The 26,667-nt window shown below is 41.6% G+C and overlaps 1 long non-coding RNA gene across 1 annotated transcript; it reads left to right on the top strand.

Moving 5' to 3' along the window:
- Positions 1–8,403: 8,403 nt before the first annotated feature.
- On the top strand, positions 8,404–22,726 carry LOC147257261 (uncharacterized). Its single transcript, XR_015117461.1, has 3 exons — positions 8,404–8,486; positions 14,025–14,148; positions 22,593–22,726. It is a non-coding gene; the product is annotated as an uncharacterized LOC147257261 (long non-coding RNA).
- Positions 22,727–26,667: the final 3,941 nt, after the last annotated feature.

Raw genomic sequence — 26,667 nt, 5'->3', positions numbered from 1 at the left:
CAGCTGATGCACTTGAGAGTTGTTAACGGACATTTTTGGACAGATATGTTTTCCATTAGCTTCACCCTGAATATACATGGCTAGCTCTTTCTGAAATCTGGACACGTAAAGAAATCATAAAGTAATACAATGCTTAAAATATCTATTTGTAAGTACTTGAAAGCGCAAAATGCACTTTAGCTACTTATCAGAAAAAATGGTGTAATTATACAATGGCACGGATGTCGTGATCAGCAAGCACTGTGACTTTGAGTCCATAAGACTCAGATTTTGTGTGAATGAACCACTGTGCACCTTGTTTTCAGCTTGACTCAACCAGGAATTAATGAGATCAACTGCTGGGTGGCTCCAACATTGTGGACATCTGCCCTTCCCTCTCACTGTCCCTTCTATTCTGTCACCATCTCTCTCTCCCTCATAACTCTCGGCCTCTCTCTGTGACAACCTTGGACCGTCTTTTATCACAGCAGGTGGGCTCAGTGCTGTTGGTTGTAAGATAATGTCAAACAAAGCACAATAACTTCACAGGCTATCATTGAAAGTGATGACAACATAATTAGATTGATTCTGTCCCGCAACGTTCATCCATTCCATCGGTTCCTGAGGGGATATTGGGGGACATTAACTTTGAAAATGGAGAAGATGAGTGTCATGTTGTACAAATGTACCAGTCCAGAATGCATGAGATCCAACCTGTGTTTTTAGTTAGTAAGATGGCACGCAGCAAGCTGAACAAAAAATGTACACATAGATATCCCTTTATCTGTAAAAAAAAGTCCAGTGTGACAATACATTTTCTTAATGATTGCATTTGTTAATTACCTTTGAGGAAACGTAAAGATCTCCCTCCCAAGGACACAAGTGTTGACTTGAATTCTTAGTTTTCCAGCTGGGGTCTGAATTCAGGCTGTGGGTAAACAGCTCTGATATTCTTTCCATCTACAGGGTTTTCCAACTCACCTACTAAGAACACATCTGAATCAAACGGCACTTTGTGTAAATAACAGGTAAAGATGCTTCTCTGGCCTCAGAAGAATGAAAGCTGTGCTAGACACCTCTCACATACATCATCTCTAACCAGAAATAGACCTTCCTGAACTACGCTCCCAAACAACGTATGCAAAAGTTCAAAAACAGCGCAAAGAGGTAGCATTGTTATTTTTGGTCATAATCTGGACCCCAAAAAATGTAATACTCACAAATGTAAGAGAAACACCATTTGCATGCCATATGTAAAAAAAAACAAAACACACACTCCAAAACAATTCCAAGATTAAACTAATTGTAAATGAAGAACTTTTATGATGGTAGATGCGTTGCTTCATATAATTTGTAATCATCCTTGCGATGCAATTACCCTGGTGATACACACCACCAGAAATGTATCTGCTTCTACATTAAATGAGTTTGTGTACACACTCTCTCCAAGTGTGTATGTGCAGTTTTATCTTTGTGCATACAGCACCAACACAAGGATTTATGTATGTTTATTCCCACGTCAAAGAAACTACCACAATCAATACGCTAAGCTTATGCAGGCTGTATGTCAGTGAAATATATAGAATTAGTAGTTGATACATTTTATTCAGATATGAAAAATCCAGCAGAAGACATTGGAGCCACACAACTTGGCTTCTGCTCCTCTTTCCTGTCAGACAAGCTGTACTCTGACACAGCACGGAGGTACAGCGGCTGTCCATCAACCAACCCATGGCTACAGTCACAAAGCCACAAAGATGTCACTGTGCCAGACCCCCCCTCCCCTCCCACCCACCACGCACACACACAGGGAAATGTGTGCAAGTACACCACCATATGCTCATACACACACAAAATGACAAGGGCACTGGCACAGCAGGGATGTGTTCGCTGTCCTTCTTGTCACTTTATGGAGTGACACATGCACACACACACACAAGCAGGCAGGCAAACACACACACACACACACACAGGTTGTAGAGGACATACTCATGTCTTCATTATAAAACCCTCCCTGTTTGCTGTTTACACATTCATGGAGGGATACGTGACACATAACGCCCAACAGCAAGGCTGCTCTACTGGAACACACAGATGTTAAGAAGAAGACACGTGTACAGTATTAATTAAAGAACTCTCTCTGATTTTGGAGTTGTACAGCAGCCTTAGAAGTAATGGAACAGAAGTACCAGGGAGGCAAGACTTGCAAGTTTGACCAGATGAGTATACACACACACACACACACGCACATATATATATATTTGTTCTTCAAACAGGCTGTACCTACTCTCCCCTGACCACTACGGTCCCAGGGTTCCATATGGCACAAGCCCATCACAAAATGGCAACAGCTCTACATTGAGCAGTAGAACAAGATGGAATCTTAAAAGATCTTTTAAAAAAGAAATAAATAAAAGATGAGCAAAGTCTTGATAAGCTGTTTGGCAGTGTGCAATTCGGCCTCCACAATCAATGACCGAATGTGTGAAGGAGGGAACACCGAGAACCGATCTGATTGCTGCTCAGGTCATAGCTGTTTCACCCCACCCCTTCTAATGGCCCCTAACCACCATTACATAGTTTAATAATTAACCACTTTATATTTCTGGTGTGGCTGCACGGTGGCCTCACAGCAAGAGGGTTCCGGGTTTGAGTCCCGGCTCGGGCACGGGATCTTTCTGTGTGGAGTCTGCATGTTCTCCCTGTGTCTGCGTGGGTTCTCTCCGGGTACTCCAGCTTCCTCCCACAGTCCAAAGACATCAAGAGGGGACGAGGCTGATTGATACTCTAAATTGACCGTAGGTATGAATGTGAGTGTGAATGGTTGTTCGTCTCTCTATGTTGGCCCTGTGATGGACTGGCGACCTGTGTACCCCGCCTCTCGCCCGTTGACGCTGGGATAGGCTCCAGCCCCCCAGCGACCCTTAATGTGTAGGAATAAGCGGAAGATGACGATGGATATTTCTGGTGTGTCCATAATGCACCTGGAAAGAGGAATCACAAATAAAGGCTGCATTTTGCAAACTCACTGTCCAGACAGCAGCTGTTTCCTTCCTTGTGGACACGGAAAGCAGTTGGTGTCTGTGGCTGTTGGGAGCTTTTTCCTGCTTCCGTTACACACTTCAGAAGCAACACAAGCAATTACAGTGACGCAACTCTCTCTTGCCTGCAGATGTAGACAGAAAATTATATTCTGTACCTCTGATTCTTATCACCACTGCAGGCTCAAGGTCTCAGCACACGTTACCTACAGCATAGCTGAACATCTCTCGAAACAATAGCACATTGCAGGCCACAACTGTAACTGGTCTGGTTTGAAACGTCCCATTTCTTTGTTTACGTTTCCACATTATCTCTTCCTCTAGTCCCAGCTCTTTTGTTTCTGCAATCATAACCGTAAAACTTGTGCAAGCTTTTTTTCCCCACTTCAGTGATCATTGCTTTAAATATATTAAGTGAAGAAACTCGACCAAGTGGCAAAGGAAAACTGCCGACTAGTATTTTGGTGGAATAATAGCAGCGTAAAATATAGACGGTCAAGGGTGGAAGTCACGTGTGTAGTCTCCCACAGCAGAGACCCAACTCTCAACAATAAATCAGCCTTTAGAAAAGCAGAATGAAGGCATGTTTGTGCTCATCCATTCATATCTGGAGAGAGCCATTCTTATGCTTTTGTACTATGCTACCGTTGAGACCAGCTGCTTTGATAATGAAGGAGTCCACTTTGAAGAGCAGAGCTGTGCTTAGATTGTACAGAAAGCTTCTCTTTGGGTTTTTCCGGAAGTTTAAAAAGTGGGTTGCTTGTGCGGTTCTTGCACGTCAGTCGGGGCACTTGGGAGGAAGGAGGCTGAAACATGGTTAAAGCTGCCCATGGTTGATCCACAGAGAAGTGCGGGCAAGAGCCTTTTACACGGTGAAGCTTGTGTGAAATAGCACTTGGAATTACCAGGTCATGAAAATGGAGCAGTATTGATTTTCATAGAAGAGCACACTGCCATGTTGCAAGAGTCTCTCGCCTTAGAGGAAGAGCTTAAGGAGAAGTCGGACAAGAGGATTTCCTTAAAAAGTGGAGATAGATGATAAAGCTACAAAGCCTTCACCAATCTTCTGGTTCGTGTTGCTTTTAGAGCTCAACAGATGCTCACACAGAGACAAACATTAATGCACAGAGCCGTTCAAAGGCTCACTCTCGCTCTTAATTGTCTCTGAGATTGCTCTGACACTCAAATCTCCTGAAGAATGAACGATGATTGTGAGCCTGCAGAGCATCACTTCTGTGGGGTGACAACACACACAAGTGCATGTATTCATATATATATATATATATATTCACCAGCAATCACCTGCAAATGCCCTTCCACACCTACCTCCACCTACCCACAAGCCTATTAGCATTAACCATTCAAGCCTGCGCCCACAAATATTACAGTCACTTGCAGACATAATGGATCTCCGACATCGGTATGTGAATGGGTGCTGATTAATATCAAATGTTAAATCAATGTTAAAGGGCTGTCTGATTGAAGGAGAAATCAGTCATTTCCTTGAATCACTGAATCTGTCATTGCTGTCTTTCTTTTACATTGTAATTTCCGTTACTCTGAAACTAAGAGGAGCTTGAGTTAACAGTGTCGTATCTGTCTCCCAGAAGAAAACGTAACAACTTAAAAAAAAGAATCATGAAGGATGTTTACTGTTTTATTGTTATATTGTACGGATCATCTGACAAAAGCAAATCACCCGAAAATTGAGAATACCACTAGTACGCAGCAAAAGCCCTTCAAATTCAGCAAAAGCCAAGCTCAGGGTTTTTAGTGTATTTCAGGAGACATTGATGTGTAAAGGAATTTTGTTGATGCTAAACATTTAGAAATTTATGCTTTTTGCTACAGTGCTTGTGTTTGAAGTATGTTTGCTCATCAGTTATTGATGCAGGAACTAGGAATCTGTCTTCAAATTAACCAAACATGGCAGTTAGACGTTGCTCTTCATCTACTTCCGTCTCTAATGAGGTCAGATTTTCGTTGCTTTTCTGCTTTGAGTGGAACGATTCTGTGAGTAAAGCGTGTTAACTCTCCTGTGCTCGTGTCTTTGTAGGCCCTGCTGCCTCTGCCTTTTGATTAACTCTTTGGTGCCTTGCTCTCGAGTAGTTAAGTGCAGCCTTTAATATAACAGTTGGATTTAATTTCATGTGCAAAAACTGCGTTCCGATTAATTATGTAGTATGTTATATTACAACTGAAATATCAAGAGAAAGGATTAAGTGAACAGATCAAACTATCTCACTAAAAGTATTTTGAGCACAGATAGGACTTTAAAACTCATTCATTTATGTAAAGAAATACTCATTTGCATAGATCTGATTTTGCAGTCTTATTGACTCCAGATAGAGAGTTAAATGGTGATAAAGTCAAACCCAAAGTTCTTGTTGTCAGCTACAGTATCTTGGTAACAAGCTAAGGCCTGGCTCCTAAACAAGTGCCAAACAAACAAAACACTCGACGGTCTTCGGTGCAACACATTTCTCTGTTCAGGACTGCAGACATTGTTAGTCTCTTTCTAAAGGCTCTCTGATAAACAGAAGTGCTGGAGTGATCAGCTGCGAGTCTCATTAACAGTCACCGCGTGCGTTATATAATATAAACATGTTTATTGTTCCTGTGTGAGAAGAGAATGTAATATTACAATATTCATCCAAATGAATGTCAGAAATATTTGAATCAGAAGTGTGTTTGTGTTTGTGTGTGTGAAGGTACTTTATGCCGCCTTTATCGTGCACACTTCCATGCGTAAACCCATACGCACGCTTACGTTTGCGCACACACAAAAGCACACGATGTCACTTACAGTGCAGCTCATCTGCTCTGATGAATGCTTTTACCTGCTCCACGTTTCCTTTCATCTTCTTCTCTCCATGGCAATGATTCTTGCTACAGTGCAGCCACACACAAACACACACACACATTACAGTGCTTCTGCCGACACTGTGATGAACTTTCCCCCTTTTTTAGTCAGCCTTCACCTTTTATTTGAGTCCATCACCTTGTATTCCTGCCAAGTTTAATACATTTTCAAACACTTCGGTTCAAAAGTGCAGTTAATTCATATACATTTTTATCACCTTGCTTACAAGAATTACATTAATTTGCTGCTTCGAAAATGCAAGAATAGAGAACAAATTGAGGAAGGAGAGAAGAAAAGACCTGAAGAAATTAGGAAATACCTAAAGCAAAAAAAGAGCACCTCATCAACAGCCTTTTCAACATGGGCTTTTCATTAATTAAAGAAATAATGCTTTTTCAAAATGTCAAATTAAGAAATGAAAACTTCAAGCAGCCTTGAACTGGTTGCCACTCTTTTATCTGAATGTGTTGCAGTTATGATGCTGTTTGGCGAGGTTTGTGAAACAGATTTTTCATGCAGGAGCTTAAGAGAAGATACTGTATTTCAAGTGAATGATGTAAATTTCATACGTTTACTTCCTGTTTTTAGAAGGTAAACAATGACTTTAGCTGTACCCGTATGTGAAAAATCTGTGTACTCAAAACCATCCAAAAATTGGGTGTGGAATGGAATGGAAACACCATGTTGACAACATGGCAGAAGCTACTTTACATTCTTCTCATCTTTTGCAGTGACTGCCAGATAAATTAGCAACTTGGCTAAGGTAAATGTCTCCAGTCGCACAGCTTGAAGTTGAATTTTTTTTTTGCTTTAAAACCTACTATGTTTATGTACCGTTTTCAGACAGCCATCGTCAGTTATGTTTGTTGGGTCTCCAATGATTTGTTCACCTGACCGGTAATGTTAGCACCTGCTAGCCAGCTAACCTGATCCTAGCTACCCCAGAACATTTTTATGAGCCATTAACACTGGGATATGCATTTAGTGTGAAATATTTTGATGGCAGATGAAAAAAAAAGTTGTCATTTCCAGTTCGTGCAAAAAGGGCAGTGTACAAATTGGGACAACTACTACCCTTTGTATCATTAAATTTAGTGCACTACACAAGGAGTACTGCTATATTTAAATATACTAAAGGAAGTATGTGATTTGTATGTGATGTGATTTGACTTTTTAATGTCATCCAGGGGGAAATTTCCCCCCACATTCGTTCGACAAAAATACAGCAGAGGCAAAAACACAACAACAGTTAACAGTACTTCAGTACTACCAATACAACACTTCCCACCACCCTGACACATAAAAAAAAAAAAATTATAATCACATTCTGTTGTTAAGGTATGTTTTGGCTGAGGAAATCTTCCAAAGTGGGTCCTCCTGCTCCTCAGAGCCCTGAGGGTAGTGGGGCTAGATGCTCACTGAGTGGGTGGTGGTGTCCTTTTCTATTGAAATTGTGACACGTGTAATGGCTCTGTTATTGAGCTCGGTGAGGTTGGGTGTGGGAAGACCTATTATTTTTGCAGTGGTGTTGGTCACCTTTGTTGAAAAAAAAAAACCCAGGTGGATTGATACAATAAAACTGGCTGAATTATGCTCTGATAAAATAGCAGTAACGGGTGAGGAGCCACATTAAGTCCTTCAGTTTGCAGATGACAGTCTTTGTTGGCTTCCTTTTAGAATGTCCATGATGTGCTGACTGAAGGTAAATGTATTGTCCAATGTTACTCTGAGATATTTGAAACTGTCCACTATTTCAACTGTTTGGTTATGAATGACTGTGGGGTGGGGGGGCTGTCTACCAGCTCTTTTGTCTTGCTAACATTGAGGTTCAGGTAATTGTACTCACACCACTTGGTGAAGTGTGTGACAGGAGTGTGGCAGTGCATGATGGAGCTATTGTCTTTGAGTAGGGCGAGGATAGCTTTAGACGGTGGGCCGAGACCGCATATCAGCTTTAGTTCTTGAAAATAATGATCCCCAGTGAGGGAGGACCTGGATCTTTCACGTTTTAAAGTTCATTTTTTTCTCGAACAGATTTTCTTTGTTGGCACTCGTAATTCTTGCACATTTTTTCATAGTCATAGTTTAAAGTTCGTTAAATATGCAGGCAAATGCCGAAGCTTACTATGTCTGTACGTTTTTATACTAGATTAGCTCCATTAATTTAGTCTCCCACTGCACAGGGTGTGCTTAACTGGCGAAAACAGTGCCATACTCAGCTTTCTGTCTTTTTAACGGTTTATTTTTCGTTTACAAAGTGCCGTTAGCAGGCAGAATTAGTAGCAACAGCAGCAGGTAATCGACAGCTCGGCTTCGCCGGTCAAACTAAAAACGAGTTTGACTCAACACAATAAAATACAACATGGGGTACAGCCACTAGAGGGTGCAATACACTTAAAAAATGAAAGAACTCCACACAATGTCAGTTGAGCCAATGGCACCTGGCCCTACAAATCACCTGACCTTATTTAGCCAATCAGTCGTAGATAAGCAAAGAACAGCTGCTGCTCAGCTGGTGGTGAAGTGGCATAGAGGAGACAGTGATACATCCATGGGAAACCACAGGAAATATTATGAGATGAATAAGAAGCTTACATGTCTAGGTAAGTATAAATGTTGTTGGAAAATGCCAGCTATGCTGTTTATTGAATGTATAACCTTTGGCGAGGCAATGTTTAGGGTAGCGGCTAGCGCTAACCGTTAGCTAGTCTCAGGTCTTATAAACAACTCCTGCTCGCATTATCAGTCATTTAAGCCTGAGACCTGAATCTATATTTCAATATCCTTGACTATTCTTATCAAATTAATATTAGATTAGTCACTTCACACAGTGTGAAACACCCAAATTGTTGGAAGTTAAGCGCCTGGAAATTTGGCAGCTGGCCAGCCTCAGTCATTAAGGGTTTGTTAAGCCATGCACTCTCGGTGTGTCAGTGAGTGTGATTACTGGTTAGTTTATTTGGAACATTTTAATGGTGTTACCGTCATGTAAATACCCATAGAGAGGGATTGCAGAAGGACTTTAAATGCTTCTAAAAACATGGTCCTCTGTGGTATACTGGGGTATCAGCAAATGCAACAGTTAAGTATACTACCCTGAAATGCTGTTGAGCATACCGGGTAATTGTGTATTTTAATAGTTACTCTAATAATTACTTCATCAGATACAAAATGGACCTTGCTGTCTGAGTGCAAGTTGTTTTTTTAACGAGCTTAGTACAATAGCAATTATGTGAAATTTTGATTAAGCGCTAACAGTACTGCCACTAGGTAATACCCCCCATGCTGGACAATGAAAAATGGTGTTCAAGACATACACTGTTGGTGAGTTTGTTTTATTCTAATATCTAACTGTTAATAAATTAGAATGCTTAGCAGCATATTTACAGGAACAAATATCATTAACAAGGACAGTAGTCTTGTTTTCTCCATGTGTTCTTGAACACAGTACTGGTTGATGAAAGGGTGAGCGTCTCATGCCGGCCCTGGAACCCTTAGTCGTCTTCAAATGACTTATTGCCACAGTTTGTGCATTGGCACAAGTTTGTGCATGGCAGCTCATGTATTTTGCAGGTGCATCTCCCCTTAACACAGTTTGTTATTTTACAAGCGCAGGACACCAGTTCAAGAATTGCCTCTGGAGCTGGGGGAAGTGTCATCCAGTCCACTTCTAAGAAAACTCCTGCCATCTTCTAGCCATGACATTCTGGGGCGGGAATATCAGGCCTACACTCAAGGCTCCTTCTGTGGACTGCAGCCTGATAGTAATTTAGAAATGGGAGCAACTGATTTTGGCAAAAAAAAAGAAAATAGTGTAGAGTTAAGCATGGGAGGCGAGTTGAGCAGCGTAGTAAAAACGCAAGTTGAAAGCGAGCCGTTCAATGAATGCGTCTTCACTCTTCACATCCTAACGTCAACAACGGAAACTCACCACAGGAAACCTAGCAACCAGAGTAACAACCACAACAACGTACTTGAAACGCTCAAAACAATGAACTTGGTTCCTAGCAGTAACAGAGGTGAATTATGTAAGTAGAGTAGAGTCCGCTACAAAAGACACATTTTCAATATAATAAATTATCTGATGTGGGAAATCTGTTTGCTGCAGGGGCTCAAGGGGAAACATCCAGCAAGACAGTTAATATGTCGCCCCCCACACACACACACACACACACACACATAATTCTGGAAAGCTTATGTCATACAAGTTAAAGACAAAGTTTGGTTCTCAAATGTAATATGCCTAATGTTATTGTGTTTTGATGCTGATTTCTATTATTTTCCTTCACAGATTTACAGCTGAAGTTTAAGATTTACATTGACATGAGATTCTTTTCTTTCCTCTTTCTTACCCCCTTGTTCAGCCTCTTTCTGAAATACAGGTGCCTTTTCATATCTTCTCTGGGCTCGTTTTATGTTTGTTACATTTGTAAAGTGGCTGTAGCGTCTCTGTGTTTGTCACTGCTTGCTGGAATCACAGCAGGTTCCTGAACTTTGAGGTTTACAGTGATTACAGTGAGTGACTTCCTTCAAAAGACAATTAATGAACCCATTTAGCCAAAGCTAATTTCCATTTTCAGTCTCTTGGCAAGTTAAAGTCATCCACAGAATGCATTGGTTACATAGTATGACAGCAAACCTTGGTTGTTAGGTTAAATCTCTGCACTGCCTCTTCTGTCACAATAGCTTCTCTAGTCCCAAGGTCTTTCCACAAAAAAACAGCAGAAATAAATTTCCTCCATCCTGTGTATGTAAACGGGTTTACAGCACCATCTTTTTCTAAAATATGCATACAGCACTCCATTGTTGTGGTGTCTGCTAGCGAACAGTTCCAACGGCACAGGTGCGATGTATGTGATCATTTTTGTCATGATTGACAGGTGAAATAAAAACTCACTCGACCTCAGATTTTGGAAATCTGTGATATTTATGGTGTGCAAAATTCACAATGACATTAACAACAGCGTTAATGTTACAGAAGACTGAGGTTTTCAAAAGAAGGGATGACAAGACTACGTCTAAATTATACATTTCCCTCCTTTCATCAAGCTTAATGGCGAACTTTGTAGACTGTTAATTTGATTAATTTTACTTCATCGTACAAATATTGACAGGCAAAATTCGTCTTATATTGGCAATGGGTGTTTGTAGTGCAATCTTTAATACCACAGTCATTAATACATTAATTTCTTTGTTTTATACTGTACTCCGATATCGCTAGCTGGGAGTGGCTAGGTTGAGACAGAAAAAAGTGGAAGCCGGCAAATTTCTAGGCTTGTCATTGGACAGTAACTACAATGACGTCATCCATGTCGGACCCCGAGTATAGCTGCCCAGACAAAGTTACCAATAAACAAAAAATGTGCAAGAGGTAAGAGTGCCAACAATTTTTGCTTAATTTGTTGAAAGATGAAGATGTTGTCCACAAAAAATTACGTTCTCCCTCGGTGGGGATCGTCTAAATACACAAAATCTCCCCTCGGCCCACCGCTTACTTTATTGTCAGAGTATTTTAGGTACTTTGTGCTGTGTGGTGCGCTGATGCTGTCATTTATGTAAAGTGTGTATAGGAAAGGACTTAGCACACAGCCCTGTGGTGCTCCGGTGTTGATGGTGATGGCAGGAGATGTAGTTGAGCTCAGCTGTACTACTTGCTGCCTCTTGCTGAGGAAATTGTGTAGGAGAATTATCAGCTTGGTGGGAATGTGAGGTGATGCAGCTTCTGGATAAGCAGATGCCTCTGGATGGTATTAAAAGCAGAGCCAATGTCCACAAAGGGTATCCAGGTAAAAAGGGTCCAGGTGCGGAAGATGAGGTGCAGCAGACAGGCTAGAGCCTCCTCTGTACCCCTATTACCCTAAATTGAAGGGGGCCAGTTGTGGGTTGACAGCTGGCAGGATGGTGTTTAGCAACTGCTTCTCCGGGCATTTCATGATTATGGATGAGAGTGCAACAGGCTGGTAGTGGTTCCATCCATCCATCCATTGTCTTCTGCTTATTCCTGTTAAGGGTCGCGGGGGGGCTGGAGCCTATCCCAGTGGCCACTGGACAGGTCACCAGTCCATCACAGGGCCAACACATAGAGACAGACAACCATTCACACTCACAGTCACACCTACAGTCAATTTAGAGTATCAATCAGCCTCGTCCTCTCTTGATGTCTTTGGACTGTGGGAGGAAGCTGGAGTACCAGAGAGAACCCACACAGGAACAGGGAGAACATGGAGACTCCACACAGAAAGATCCCGCGCCCGAGCCGGGACTCAAACCCGGAACCTTCTAGCTGAGAGGCGACAGTGCTGACCACTGCACCACCGTGCAGCCGGTAGTGGTTCTTTTCTTCTCTTTATTTCTTTGGTTGAACCTACAATTCACGTAACTATATATGCAATCACTACTATATTCATAGTATGCATGCAGTGCAACAATATTTGTATGAATGATGTGAAAATTGTTATCAATTGAGCCTCTAAATCTCCCTTGCTGGCTTTGGAACAGGAATGATGTTGAATTGCAATCTCCATTACCGCGAAGGACGATGGGGAAAAGGCTTGGACTAAAGGCTCTGGTCATTTGACCTCATTAGGAAACAGCCCCTGAGGTCACCAATGAAGGCCTGAGTGGTCCTCTCAGATATCCACTTGGTTGTTGATAGTGTTTGGAGTAGGAGAAGCTGTTACTCCTAACAAAAATATCGGACAAACACGATTTCATTATGGGTGAAAACAACTCTGACTTAAGGCAGCGCTGGATAAATGTGACAATTATCAGAGGTGAATGGGCTCCCGTGGAGTCAACCGTAAGTTGCAGCCTCTTCTGCTGCAAGTTAGAAAATCATAGTTGGTCCTAATTCTATATATTACAAAATATATCAGTGTTAATAGATAAAGTGTGAGTTTATTTGTTGGCTGTGAAAGTAGCATAAATGCTACTATAACGGTAGACAGCAGAGCAGCAGTAAAGTGTAACTGGCATTAGTGTGTGTAGACAGCTGTAAAACTTCTTTTGTTAAAGGGTGAGAAAAGTGGCACACTTCTCATTTATGTTGTAAAAAAGGTCGCGCTTGAAAGAGTCCATCTGTTTCAAGTCTCGGGGGATCAAGGCTCTTGTCCATGGCAACTGTTGCCATTTAAGGTGAATCGGATCTGACCCATTTCTTTCTTTGCTGCTGTTCCTCTGTCAGCGTTGGGTGATGATGCTGTAGTTATACTCCATACTGTTCCCCTTCCATCTATGCGTGCTACAAGTATGTAGAGTGACCATATTTTGGTTACCGAAAACCAGGACACTCAACCTGGCAATGAGATACTCAAATGATACTCGAAGTTTACTCAAAGATGCCTTATAACTTCAGTACATTTAAGGTGTGCCTCATCTGTATGGGTAGAAAATTGTTATTTTACAAAACTATTTTGTAATATAACAAAAAAATAAAACAGGACGGCCAGGACAGGATGTGAAAACAAGTCTTGTCCTAGGAAAAGTGGATGTTTCGTCACCCTGCAGTCATGAGCTACGTCCATTACACACACACACACAATCCTGCAAAAAATGGGAACGGGCTTTTAGTGATACATTCATCGTGGGAGAATTGACATTTTGAAAATGGAAGCCATATTTTACACTATTTACGCTAGACAGCAGATCAGTAAAATGTTTTCAGTTCTGTTTAGTCTAGAAGCAAACAACATCAACAAAATGGCACTCTAATCTGGTTCTCCTTCAACTTTCTTTTGTGGAAAATATTGAAAGGATCTTATTTAGCTTCATGAATGGTGTGACCACCAGAAGTGGACTGTGGTCCGTCTTCTCACTCTGATTAACTTCACGTTTCTTCTTGACACTGAAAACAACACAAAACGTCATCAAAGACAAAAGGCAGAATTAAAGCTTCAAACAGTGTTGAACAGACCCTAGCAGCTTCACGCATGTCTCTGTGTGCTGGCGTTTTTATGGATTCTGCATGTGGGAGCAGACAAATGTGTTACCATGTGGTGCAAATATCACTTCCAGTACTCGCCATGCGTCGCTAGAGAACCCATGATGTTACTGTAGCTGTGCTGCAAACGCAACAAAAAGGGATGTTCATAGAGCGATGTGTTTATTACATACAACTTACTTCCCGCCTGTAACTCTTCCAGCTCACTAAACCTGGTCCAGAAGACCTCCTCGGGATGGGACTCACTTCGGATGACGGAAAAAATCTGTCCATGCGACAAATTACAATCGTTTAGGGGTGAGACCTGACAGCCGCCACGCCACCAGGTCAGCCATGTTGGATAGAAGAGTCCCAGTCTTCACATGTATCAGGGTCTTCCTCAGGTATTTCAAACAATATTTGAGGAGCATCTGAATGAGCAAACCACAGGAGAGGAGCACGCCTGTAGGTGGAGCTGACTGAATATTGGCCCGCAGCTGTCCTCATATTGATATTGATATAGTTATTACTTTTGACATGTAAATAAGAGATGGATGAATATACATTCAAATTACAACACCATTATTTTTCAGCTTTCACAAAAAAAAAGTCAACACACGATGGACAAGAAGGTAAATGAAAACTCAATTGCTCAGCTTCACAAAAGTCTTAAAACTGCACTAAGAATAAATTCAAAGTCCAATCTATGCTGATGATAATTTCAGTTATGTAGCACGATTAAAAGTTAAAAATTACTGTCCATAACTTTAAAAAAAAATCCAAAAACATAAAAAGCAGTTGCTGTATGATAAACAAAACCCAGCGTGGAAACGACCACCATTGTAATGAGATGAGTTACACTGTTAGATATAAAACCGTTTGACCAAATCAATAACAAACACATCAGAGATGAAGCATCACTAAGAGGAAGAAATGAGAAATATACACAATATTACTAAAAGAAGTATTTTGATTAATGCTGAAAAAAAGTGGCACTGATTTGACTTGTCTGAGATGAACTGTCTGTTCTAAACAGGTTAATTATCTTTAAGGAATAAATATATTCAAAACATTTGACTTCCTGTAGGGGTTTGATAAGAACCTCAGATTGTTTTTTTAGTTTATATCCATGAGATGAACAAATTTAACATCTTGCATAGTGAAACATCCTGCATATTTTTGCTCCGTAGAGGGCGCCATGCATTTTGATACATCCATGAAAAATAACTTAATAAAACTTTTTTTTTTTACATCCTTAAAGCTTTATCCCCCCCCCCCCACACCCATTAAAATTGAATTTTGTCAAGAAAAAAAGAGGAAACTTTAGAAAAACCCAATAGTTCCTTCGCAACTCTCGCTAATCGGGCTCAAACAAGGCTCATAGCCTTTAAGTGCTATTAGCTGTGAGTCCAATATTTTGTAGAAATTTTCATATAAATTACAATGCAATCTGCATAGCCCATGACTTGATATTCTTTTCCCTATCAATGATAAAGTCAGTGATTCTGCATTGAATGTTCTTCAGTCCTTGATCAATTCATTTCATATGCATTACATTTTCTCTGTCAAGTATTCATCAGATTGATACCAATTTCGAAAACCTCTCAAGCAGTTAGGGCTCTGAAATGATATTGGTCTTGCATTAATTTTTCACAAGTTTTAAATTTATGCTGGAATAGTAGTTCAGCTGTGTTGGTAGAGGCCAAAGGATTAGAGACGTATTTAAGAGACAGGGTCAAAGATCAAGTCACAGCCAGGAAAGTGCATAGAAGCGTTATTGCAGGCTCAAAAGACCTCACTAATCTCAAAGTAGGAGAACAATGTTAACTTTAAGTTGGTGTTTTGTTTTTTTTTTGTGTGTTTTTTATTTTTGTCGTCTTATTTTCCAACCCAACCTACTTTAAATTCAGACACAGACAGGTCCATTGTCTCAGAGCAAACGGACGTTGAGAAAGTTCTGCTGTGTTCATAAGATGGTAAAATAAGAGTGAGAGAAGAAGCTTGGGCACAGTGGAGTTTTAATTTTATGAACCGCACCATAAAAGTCAACAATTTAAAAAAAAAAAATCTTTAGCAAGTTTGCCGCAGAAGAGCAGAGCCCTCATTAAAAATGTCAATCAATACAAACATAAATATGACAGGTGCGTAGGTAAGAAAGAGCTAACTAAAGGAGCATTTAAATATTATTTGAACTGTTTAAACTGAGCTCACCATAGCAACAGATTTCATTTCACTGTCTGAATCAATCACCAGAAAGGTTTTGAGTTTTTACTTGAATGTGAAGACAAAATCTTTCCACAGACGGACATAAAAACATGGCAGAGTTGCCAGAGACACACACACACACACAAGCACACGGTAAGAAATAAGAAAAATGCCAACCACACTGTATTTTAATGATTAAACTGACAATTGCAGTTACAGATTGTATTGATTATCCAGTGATCGTGTAAGTGATAATCATCCTATCAGTGGAAATTACATTCAAACTTCAGGCAGTATGATGCTTTTAATCATACATTGATGCAATTCACTAGGAGGCATGCTATTAGAATTTGTCGGGAACCATAACAAATGGTTGTATTAATAGTAATGCGACTGGTGTTGGCTCATAATTGAACCATGAATATTCACCTTGGAGGATAGTTCTTTGAAACGCAATCAGGAAAGGAGGCTTGATTATAAATATAATAGTCATTACTCTTATTATAAATTTTAGTTTAATTAATTTAAAGGTAGATTGACGTCTCCATTTATTCATTATGCGTAAAAAAAGTTTTCCTTTTTGCATTAGAAGGCGAGCTCTGCTTCATGGTGTGGTGGTGCGTTTTCAGCTAGCAAGCTAATGAACTAGCATAAATGAACATTAGCATTTCACACTGAGAGGAATGAAACTAAAATTCTCCACACGCACACACACACACATATGTTCACAGACACGCACCACCATCTCAGACTTTGGAGTGATGATGTGTATAAAAGATCAAGCCTGTGGGTCCCCAAATACCAGGGCCGTGTTAGGGTTTGGGTCAACACTAAAATTTCTGTAAGAATCCAATGAGAATTGTTCAGTCATTAACTCTCGCTGAGCATTAAACAACATCCAAGCATTTACATCAACAAATCATTAGACGCTTGCATTTGTCGGGATGTGCTGCTACCCAAAGGAATTGCAGCTGCAGAGTGAGATTCAGCAGGGAGTGTTTGATAGACTCCGCAGCGGTATGAGGAAAAGAAAACAGCAAACACTTATTACTGACATAGGAGAACAGATGCCATCAAATATGATAAACAACAAAACAAAAACGAAAACCAGAAAAGAGAAGCTGTGATGGGGGAGGTAGGTGGATAACCGCACCGCAAGGCCGGGCAGCAACAGGAACATACATGAATAAAGGACACATTACAGACTTGCTTTCAATATAATTAGAGCTGCAGAGACTCCGCTGTGTCACTCAGCTGTTGGTTGATTTCTAAATGAGGTGCTCCGTTTATTTATGTCTGAAAAAATTAAATGGGCAGCCTGCGAATCAGCAGTGTGAGTGTGTTTGTGTGTGTTTGGTAATGAATGCAACCCGGTGCATTTAGTCAGTTATGATGCTCAATTTCAAAGGTAAAATATTGTTAACCATAATGGCAACATGTGCCTGTGTATTCAGCACAGCCTTCATTTAACATATAGCGGGAGACGGCGTACGATCAGATCTTTGCCTGGACGTGAGCGAACGCTACGGTTTTGATTCAGCATTGGGTTGATCTTATGAGACAACTCATCCGAGCAGATGCAGCCAATTATTCATTTCAAATTTGAGCTTACTCCAGTTGCAACAGGTTAAACGGGTTACGCGCGCAAGAGACGGAGCAGTAGCGTTTTAGGCTGCTTCAGGCCTGATGGCTGTCTCAGATCAGCTGCTGTGTTCTGCACTTACTGCGCTAAACGCACAAGAGCAGCCACATGTTCCTCAGACTATAGAACAATCGTTTATTGTTGATGACCATCAACATTTGATGAACAGCCCTTCTTCCTCATTTCATGATTTTGAGGGGTGAAGCTTTTGAATGAGAATATATATTGGACATTATATTAGTGCGCTTGTCTACATGTGACCGGTTTCTTTAGTGGCGTGACTCCAGTCTGATTGCTACGCTCATCTCTGCACCTGTTTCTCTTTCTGATTGATGATTGAGGGTCTGTGTGTCTGATAGGTGTTTGCAGCAAGAAACTGCTGAATGTTAATTACAATTATTGCAGACATTTTTCCATTTAGCTGCACATCAACAGTACAGAACCACACACATGCTCACTCACCAGGAGGTTTGCTCCACAATCGAATCAGACACATTTACACCCTGCTGTGTAATAGATCAGAGTGGGAATGTTTTAATTTGCATGTTTGTGTGCGTATTTGAACGTGCATGCGTGTGTGTGTGTGTGTGTGTGTGTGTGTGTGTGTGTTCGTGTTCTCATACTAGCGAGTATCAGTGCTCAGCCTACTTCTGAATACTACAAAGGTAAATTATTTGTAGCAGCGGTCATTATGCCTATAAGGCTGCCAGAGATCCATCAAAGTCCAACAGACTTGCTGGTTATGCAGAAGAACCAGCAAGGAGAGGCAGCTTTCGAGATCAAACTAGAGAGAGAGAGAGAGAGAGAGAGAGAGCACAATCCGAAGTCAGTGATAGATTTGCCTAGATCAATGCCTGAGACGAAATGAAGTGTTTCATCTCTGTTGAAAGAAAAATGGGAGTAAGGTGGAACGAGCTTGTTTTTCCTCTGCTCTGAACTCCCACTAAGTTCAGATCCTGTCAGTGGGTTCTGTCTGCCTGTTTGCATCATGCCAATGTCCTGCATGTCTGCAGAGATGGTAATTTCTTCATCGTGGTGTGTGTGTGTGTGTGTGTGTGTGTGTGTGTGTGTGTGTGTGTGTGTGTGTGTGTGTGTGTGTGAATGTGGGTGGTTACGACTTAAGCCAGTTACAGGACCAAAAAAACAAAAAGCACTTAATTAGGACGGTAGGCACAGTTAGTGACAAAAAGATATGTCTCCAATTCGTGAACGTTGAGTTTTAGGTCAGTGGTGAAGGTCAGGGTTCGTAGGGTAACTCTCCATTAAATGAGTACAGATGAATCACCACACATTTATTTCACTTTCCTCTTTATTGCTTCTTTTAGGAGCAGGTAGGACTGTTCATCAGTATGTTTTTAATCCATCTCACCGCTTTAGTCACCGTGCCCCCATTCAATGTTCAACATATTTAGATATATGATGCTTGTCCTGATTTAATGGGAACAACTGGGAAAGCATGACATGAACATGCATAAGAATCGCTGATAGTTTACTCAACAGAACATATAAAAGCTCACGCTGCAGCCTCGAAACATCGTCTCGTGGTGTTCTGTTTGCCTCTTGGTGTTCTCTCGGTTGAAAATGAGCGGTGGGGGCCGCCGTGTCTGAGACAGAGGCCAGTACTGAGGAGGAACCTGATAATGAGGCACCCTCCTGTTGTCTCCCTCAGAATCAGAATGTATTTGTTGTCACTATATGCAGGTACAATGGGATTAAAAACCGACACCAGCAGATACCACAACCTCCTACAACAAAATGTCGTCACGGCTTTTCTCACCAAATGATCAACAAGGTCGACTTCGTGCTGCTAATGTCACTGACGTGACTCCATTCCGTCCACCAGCATGGCCAAGATTTAAAATAGCTGAGTTCTTCACTGTCATCAATTCCAAATGTTTCACGGGAGGAGCTTGTATGAGGAGCTGGTCTATTTTGTGTTGCTCTTCTTTTGCGGGAGTGCACAAGGGAAAAGGTAAACAACAGCAAGACTTTGGAATGATGACACTAGAAAGTCAATATTTCCATTCCCTGTTTTCTCCCGTGTTATGTTCTTCTCTGACAAGACAAACCTGACAACCTTTTTAAAATTCAGGCTCCCACGTGACTGTGGAGGAATGTTGGCAGAAGGACTCGCCAACAAAACTGGTCAAACACATCCAAATGTTTGTGTTTGTTTGTTTGTTTGTTTGTTTTTCACCCCGTATTAACATAATATATGAACATCCTTGTAAACAAGATGTAAATTACTACCCTAATACAAGAAACATATCATTTTCCTTTTTGTTTCATAAATATAAAGGCGTGACTTACAGTACAGATGTGTGTCACAGCATCACGTGCGCTTTGCTTCTTTATAACGCTCAGCTCTCTCTTCACGCCTCTAACTCAGAGTGACACTATTTCTGGGGTTAAAAGAAGGAAATTTGGCTTCATGGGTTCTTTCTTCTGTTGTTTTCTTCACTTTTTAGGGGAAGTACCACACTGGTAACTTACGCTGTTCCAGAGCAGGTTATATTCATGATGACAGATCAAGAGGTCGAAGAATCAAGAGGGATATTGTCCTTGGCACCATGCATGCTGCTTTCTTTTGCCTCTACTATTCTCTACACAATAGCAACCTATAATTTGCAATGACTCTACTTTTGTCACACACTGCGTAGACCACCATTATTATCCTTTAATAAAGCCACAGTTCTAATTATCAACCCAATATCATTTTTATCTTTTGTTCAAATGTAACAACTGAAGTGGTGCGCGGATAATTTAGGGTCCTCAGATGTTTCGGTCAGCGTACCCTGTAATTCAACTTTGCTTTAGCAAATGTCAGCTCTTTCCACTTGCTATAATCACTTTCTACTCATATGCTTCAATACAGAAATCCATTTTTCTCCAGTGCTGGCTTAGGAACAAAAATGAATGAGTTTGTGATAATGCAAACACTACCAGGGCCCAAGGTCATATCTCCACATACAAATAAATGGCAACCCAAGAAATGACATTCGTAACCAATTACAGCCTTCAATTGCAGACCATGTGATGGTGCAATATTGGCTTGGAGTCTGGCGTGCCACAATCTACTGACTGATTACAATGAGTATGCAGCATGGTTTCATCTTTGCAGCGTGCATGAACGCGGCAGAGAACATTAGCATTTGCATAGTTTGACGATAAATCCAGCTGCGTTTGAGAAAGACATTTCGATAGAAGCTCTCAGCTTCAGCTGCTAGTGCAGCTACCAAAGCATGTGTGCCCCCCCCACGTGTTCAGTGTGTGTTTTAGTGTGTGTTGGTGGACTGGATGTGCAAATATGTATTAAATGTTAACTGAGGAGAATTTCGTTGTTTAGAGCTAATACTGTATCTATTTAATACTTCGTAGTGTGTGTGTGTGTGTGTGTGTGTGTGTGTGTGTGTGTGTTTTCAGTTGTGAGGAGGACATCTGCACCTGCTGTGGCATCAAGAACTTATCAGATGGATCACAGCGTGAACTCAGGACATCCGTTGTATGGAATGTGGACGGTTCACTTGCTTGAACAGGGACCCCTCACACCCCAATCATCAATATTCAGAAAAGACAAAAATGTCATGCTAAATGTGCCCAGCCAGTTTACGCCGTTGCAACGAGGTGATATAGTATGTTGTCTCCATAGCAATGACTCTCTGAGCTATAGTGAATTATATGCTACAATGATACAGTTCTTGAACTTAAAAAGAGGCTCAAGAATTTGCAACCATCCTTGGATACCTTACGTATCCAGGGGGCTTATGCAGATGTAAGCAAAATATAAAGTTATGTATTTATGACAGGAAATCTGCTGGTTTTTTTGGTCAGTTTCTCTGGTCTATTGCTGGAGCCACTCCGTCGTTTGGAGGAGTTGGTGTCATGTCTTTTGAACAGAACCATCTGGGACGTCTTCATTAAAAGTGCATACACTTTCAATAAATACCGGACGGATGACCGGATGAAACGAGTCTACCAGCGCCTATCACAGGCTGATTTCAATTCGTCAGATAACTGAACTCTTTATGAAATAATAGTAATAAACCTCATTTGTTTAACGCCTTTCTGATAAAAAAAAAAGATAAAGTCAGACATTTTTTTTTAACTTCAGCGACGCTCACTCTTCTTTTAAAAAGGAACGAGCTCCTGTAGTGAAGTCACTGATGCTGCAGCAGCACCTACGCTACCCTCCTCAGGAGGCACGTCATTATGAATAAGAGTCACCCATAAACCAAACCATATTTGATGAAGACACAAGAGGATAACTTGAAATCTGGCAATCTGATCTCACAAATCCGGCCGCCTCACAGGGTAGATGACGTCTAATAAACAGAGAAACCACCAACCATTGAGAGAATTTCCCCCTGGAGGACACTCAATGGCCAAAGGTGAGCGACAGGCCATAGACACGAAAAAACACTGCACAATATAATTAACATTTATTTACGAACACCAACCTCTGGTGACTTAACCCTAGAACACTAATGTTAACATTAGTAACACCACCATGAACGTTGAGTATATTTTACCCGATATAATATTCCAGATAAAATATAGTTTTTATCAAAGATATTAAAGTAAGACATTATATGCCAAATTGAAGTACTTCAGTTTTATTTAATTTCCCAATATGTGATGTTATAAAATGGAAAAAAAAAGGAACCGTGGGGGACCCTAGAAAATGACATGGCAAAAATTGTGTGGTGAAAATCCCCCCCCCCCCCCCCCCCCCCTAAAGCTGGCATGAGTCAAATATATTTTCCCAGCAACCATTTCATTTCATTGTTCATCCTTGTTTTAAACTGGCATTTAGGTCCCTCATCAGGAGGGACTTGAGGCCCATTAAAAATGTGACATCAATCTCTGATGTGTGTGAAAACTAATTTATTTTCTTTTCACTCTGTCTTGGAAATACCTTTGATTATCTCAACACCCTCTACACAGTAATCACACCACTGATGAGAGAAGATACTAGAGGAAACTCATTGCAAGAAGGATAACGCAGCAATGTATTGCCTTGATTCCACGCCACCCAATACCAATCACTGATGTTGCCATCACATCCACCAGATCCTGCCTGCGGATAAGCCTGGATCCGCCCAGAAACGTAATGAGACTGAGATTTTTTGCAATCACAGATGCATTACCTGAGTGTCTGCGTGCGTGTGTGTGTCATGTGCATGTGTGTGTGCATGTGTAAGAGAGAGAAAGAGAGAGAAGAAATGCTGGGTCTGTTAACAAAATGAAGAAACACATCAATAAAATATAAGATAAAAATGACACATTTGCAGACAATACTGATGTTATGGTGTGAGAGACTGTCTGGTGTATAATTCAGAGGGACCATCCAACATAAATACTAGTACTTCTACTTGCAGGGACGCTCATTTTAAGTAGAGATTTCAGCTCAGATTTATTTTCCTTATGAAAAATAGATGATCACAAATAGTACGAAAAAAAAGTCTTCAAAGAGAGTGTGTGTGTGTGTCTGTGTGTGAGGATGAAATAGGAGATATATCTCACATAATGCATTGAAACTTTTTCCCATCTCTTCTAAAGTTCTCTCAACTCACATGACCTTTGATCAGACAACATAAAAGATCAAACCCAACCTTTAGATTTAGTTGTGTCACGAATTCCCTAAAGCAGCTTAGCACAATTTTCTTTACTGCTATTAGGGGTAAAAATTGTGTCTTTGCTGATTTCATTGACAGATGCACTTGTTAATATTTACAACAGAAAGAATTTGCTCAGGGTAGTGGTAGATATTTCAGCTCCTTTTAGTAAACCAGTTCATTTGGCTCAGCTCAGCTTAAGATTTGTGTCGGCTCTTCATTTACCGAAAATCCTTAAATTGCGGCCGGAGCTCTATTTGAAGCCAGGCCTCAGATACTAGCCGGGGGTGTGGTCGATACAGAGAAATAAAGGCCGGCCCCCAAATTGAAGCCGGAGTAATAATTGTCGGGGCTACACCCCCCCGGCTGACTGACTTCCCGCGCTAATGGTCTGGCAAGTTGTCATTTTTTGAAGACGCATCTGGTTGTTTTGGCATTTAACGGTTTAGGTGGTGAAGTTGCAAGGAGACATAATAATTGATCAGTAGGTCACACGATGGCACCCAGGCTTAAACTTGATATCAAATTCAAAGAATCGGTGCTGAAATATGACGAAAAACATTCGGGAGAGAAAATGGCAAAACAATTTGGTATTGACCCGAGCCCAGCCATGCGCCACTGGCAGGGAATCGCTCACACAGCTGCCTCAGCGGGGACTGGAGGAGAACACGCAAGAAGCGCAGGATGAAGCCGACAAGGAGGAGCTGCAGAATAATAAACTTGTTGTTCTCAATGATGATGCTGATGATGATGAAGGGGAGGAGGAGGGTGTTGAGGGAGACACTGAACAGCTGTTGAAAAATGCTGCTTCATACGATTACCAGTAAGACTTTAAACATGCTGGAAGTCAGGCAACCTATTTTAACAGTACATGTTGACGCACTTGACGCCAAATCTTTGCTCTTTTTTCCCCTTCAGATATTGACACTTGCTAACATAACACCTTATCCAAAAAAATAATTGAAAAGTAAAATAGTTATTCAGATGCTAGCAATTTAAAAAAAGAGTGTGAAGAGGGGTTAAAAAAACAAGAGTCAGCAAGATGTCAGGAAGGCTAAACCCTGTGTTTGATTATTAATAAGAACTATTTTGATAAGAACTACTTGTTCTGTCAGAGAGAGAGAGAGAAAGAGAGGGAGAGAGAGCGGGATAGTGGAGGACTTCTCTACCTCAATTGTGCCACCTCAACATCAAAGTTTTTTTTGTCTGAAACGATAAAATCAGTAAACATACTATTTCTTGTGTCTGCAGAACATTTAATTCTGAAACTAACATGTCATCTCATAAGTGTCCCAAGTGATACAAAGTTCCATCCATCCATCCATTTTCTTCTGCTTATCCTGTTAAGGGTCGCGGGGGGGCTGGAGCCTATCCCAGCGGTTACGGGCGAGAGGCGGGGTTCACCCTGGACGGGTCACCAGTCCATCACAGGACCAACACACAGAGACAGACAACCATTCACACTCACAGTCACACCTACAGTCAATTTAGAGTATCAATCAGCCTCGTCCCCTCTTGATGTCTTTGGACTGTGGGAGGAAGCTGGAGTACCAGAGAGAACCCACACAGGAACAGGGAGAACATGAAGACTCCACACAGAAAGATCCCGTGCCCGAGCCAAGGCTCGAACCTGAAACCTTCTTGCTGTGAGGCGACAGTGCTGACCACTGCACCACCGTGCAGTGATACAAAGTTGTGAATTAAAACCAGAAAACTGATATCTACCGCTGAAAGTTGTCCAAACCCAGCAAGGAGGCGATCGTGAGAGTCTGCAGCTTGGGTCTCCACAGCACTCAAAATACAATCAGCTTTCTGAAGGTGCTGCAGAGATCTATCTGTTCTTCATTGACTCTTCAGTGTTTACCACTACAACACTGTTGCCATGACAACAAATGTCCTTAGGCCTTGAGAAAAGCACTCATTATCAACTACTTTATTTCATTTATTTTCCAAGTAATTGGAGGGAGGAAGCTGATCCAGAGCTTGGAAGAAATGATTTAGTTCTCTATCTTTTTATGTTTGAACAATTTGTACTTTTGTTATATTTGTACTCATCTCTGCTTATCTCAAGTATCAAAGTCCTAATTGTATGTTATTATACATTCCTCCAATTACTATAGGACACACACACACACACACACACACACACACACACACACACACACACACACACACACACACACACACACACACAACCATGAACACACTTAGCTTAACTTATGGTTGTCCATCGAATTTGATGATGACGTCCAGTCTGGTCCATATGTGGGTTGTGGAGGCAGTGGTGGTAGCAGTGGCAGCCATGGGTGTCTTTCTCCTGAGTCTCATTTGCTGTCTTCTGGCAGTTCTGTCCTCCTCCAGCCTTTGAATTCCTTCGAGGCAGCACTGCTGCCAGGAGTCTCGGCCAGCAGTTGCAGCCTCCAGATCCTCAAGGCGAATGTTATATTTCCTCAAAGAAATCTTCAGCTGGTCGTTGTACCTCTTCTACCCCCTTGCCAGGTGTTGGCCATGATGTAACTGCCCGTAGAATACTCTGTGGGGCAGTCGGTCTTGGGGCATCCGGACCACATGTCCGAGCCAGCGCAGTTGATGCTGGGTGATTGTGGCCTCAATACTTCTGCAGTTGGTCTTTGTAAGTATTTCAGTGTGAGGCACATGGTCTTGCCAGGTGAGTCTCAGGATGTGCTGAAGGCATCTGATGTGGAAACGCTTCAGGGACTGGATTGACAGCTGTAGATGATCCATGCTTCACAGCTGTAGAGGGGTGTGAGGCAGACTGCCTGGTAGACGGCAACCTTGGTGTGGAGATGGAGGATTTTGCTGAGGAATACTGGGCGCTGGAGCAGCTGCCACTTTCCTAATCCGGTTGTGAACTTCCTGGTCGATGCTGCATTCATAGCTCAGGATGCTGCCAAGATATTTAAGGGTGGGAGTGATTGTTATGGGTTGGTGGTTGATAGTGAAAACAGGCACAGTGTGTGGGGTGGAGGAACTCCACTGGCAGACCACTTCTGTCTTGTTGGTGTTGACAGACAGCCCCATCCTGCTGTAGGCCTTAACAGCTGTAGCGAGGACGGCCCGCAGGTCCTGTGGAGAGTGTGTGACAACAACGCAGTCATCTGCGTACTGCAGCTCAAGGACCTGCTGCCTGGACAGTTTTGTGGTTGCTGGCAGTCTCCTGATATTTAAGAGGTTTCCATCCAGTCTGAAGTCCACAGCAACGCAGCTGTTGTGCTCCAGCTCCCTGTGGAGGAGCCGAGTGACACGGAGGAGGTAGATATTAAACAGCACAGGAGCCAGCACACATCCTTGCTGTACTCCTGTATGCACAGGAAATGGCATGGAACTCGAGCCATCATGCCATTGTGGAATTGGCGGAGGATGCTCATGAATTTGGCCGAACA

This window comes from Aulostomus chinensis, chromosome 8, assembly GCF_037954235.1.
Source record: "Aulostomus chinensis isolate RoL2024-O1b breed Wild chromosome 8, RoL_Achi_v1.0, whole genome shotgun sequence".
Taxonomy (NCBI): Eukaryota; Metazoa; Chordata; class Actinopteri; order Syngnathiformes; family Aulostomidae; genus Aulostomus; species Aulostomus chinensis.
This window is presented reverse-complemented; position numbering and strand designations above follow the sequence as displayed.